A 2,029-nucleotide genomic window follows, 5' to 3' on the forward strand; every position below is an offset into this window, starting at 1 on the left:
AAAAGAACAAGGCTCAAGCATTTTGTTCTGAATCAGTAATATCATTTCTCGTGAAAAGAGAAAGTATTCCCAAAAAGCAATTAAAGATCCAAGCAACAGCCATTAAAAATGCCTGGATTTAGCTATGTGTTTACCTATTATTCAAAGTCCAATATTTGACGAAACCTCTAAGCTTATGGCATGTAATTAGAGGTGTTAGTGTACAAGCACTCGGATTTATTTAGAGATCTAGCCTCTGCTTTCAGTGCTATATCCCAGGTAAAGTATCATCAGTGTTGTACAGTAATTGCAAGTGTTCCACTCGCTGACCCACAACTGCATGATTTGTTGCTGTTTTGTCCTGACACCCATGAATGTGCAGAGAGCGTGCCTGCCAGGCTTGTGCGATAACAGAGACAAAAACAGGGATAAAATGACCCGAGATGTGCTGTAGTGAATACTAAAATGTACCACATTAGCCTGGGTATTTATTTTCAAACACTAACACTAGCCTTTCATGTAAGGTCAAAAAAATTCTAGAAAGGAGTTACAAAGGATAACTGGAGGCTTGACTTCATTCCTCTTCCGAGTTCTAGTCAGTCTGTAATTAGGGATGGAATTAGGTGCGGCCAGAACCTGCTCTGAGGACAGAAATGTCCAGCGGACAGGACCTCTGATTGCAGTACAAACAACCTGAAATTCCACAGGACAAAGTCTGAACAGACTTGTTTGTTCTAGGAAAACATGACCACCTGATCATAATGGGCTGCTTGAAGGTTTCCAGAAAACAGTGACATACTGCAGCTTATGTGATTGAGTCCCCTAAAGGAATGTTTGCACATCAGAAACTCCTGCCAAGAGCTGAAGTAATGGACAGGAGACAACACATTGAGAATGAAGAATTGCTTGGCTGGACTGTACCTCATAAATTTTGGCATGGCATTTAGTCCTGGCTACTCAAAACCAAGTGAATTAGTAAAAGAGAGCCTGTGTAGTAAAGAACCAGTCGGAGGGGAAGAAAAACCAACACCAAACACATCTAATGATCTTATATTAAACTAACAGCTCTGCCTGGAGACTTAATTTTCCATAGAAGCAAATTAGCTATTAACCACAAAGGCTCTAGTTAAAACTTGTCATCGTGCCATGCCAGAAGTTTTGTGCGTGAACAGAGACACACACACACACAAACTAATTGCTGTGCCTGAATTCCAGAAAGCTGGCAAAGCCTATTCTTCCCCCATGGCTTCTGTAAGAACAGAATATGAATACATCTCTGTGCCTGATGGGCAACACAGTGAAACCATTATCTAGTCATATTTTATTTTTTTTAATAAAGCCACTCCTTGCGGAAAGCTCGTACACCTGTGGTTGGCAGATCATTAATTTGGTTCTGACGTCTTCCTCAAAAAGAATTTCTCAAGTATCACCCAAAGCTTGGATTTCCTGTTGATCATGAATTTTCTAGGAAGAGGAAGTTAAAGATTCTCTATGACGGATCACACCCATTTCCCCAAAGCAGCAGCTGGGCTTGCTTTGCTCAATCCATTAATGATGTTTATGCCCTGTAGGCAAAATCTGGGTCGCAGAGCCCACAGGACAGCTGTGCTCCGATGGCAGCTGAGAGTTGTGGTTAGTTTCTAACTCTTGGTGGCACTCCCACAGCCCTGTGTGGAGCTTGGGGCTGTTGGTGCTTCGGTTTTCTTTCCATCCCACTTCCCCATCCCCTGTGTCCTTGTTGTGGCTGTTTTGCTTGGCATGGAGTGCTGAGGCAGGTAGAAGCATGTAGCAATCCTGCACAAAGACCCCCCCTTGGAGCTGTCACAGACTGTCCCTGTGCTCCCTTTGCCCAAGGCCACAGCCGTGTGGAGCTCTGCTATCTCAGGTGGGTTCTCCCAGTTGCGTTTCTAGAGCTGCCAGCAGCAGCAGGCTGCAAAATTCCCCTCTGCTTGTGAAGAAAGCTGGTGCTGGAGTTAAAAAGGGCTCAAACAGCCTGCTCAGGCCGGTAGGTGATTGTTTCTAGGGTAACTGCACAGAGACTGACTGCAGA

This window comes from Calidris pugnax, unplaced genomic scaffold (assembly GCF_001431845.1).
Source record: "Calidris pugnax isolate Ruff unplaced genomic scaffold, ASM143184v1 scaffold68, whole genome shotgun sequence".
Classification (NCBI taxonomy): Eukaryota; Metazoa; Chordata; class Aves; order Charadriiformes; family Scolopacidae; genus Calidris; species Calidris pugnax.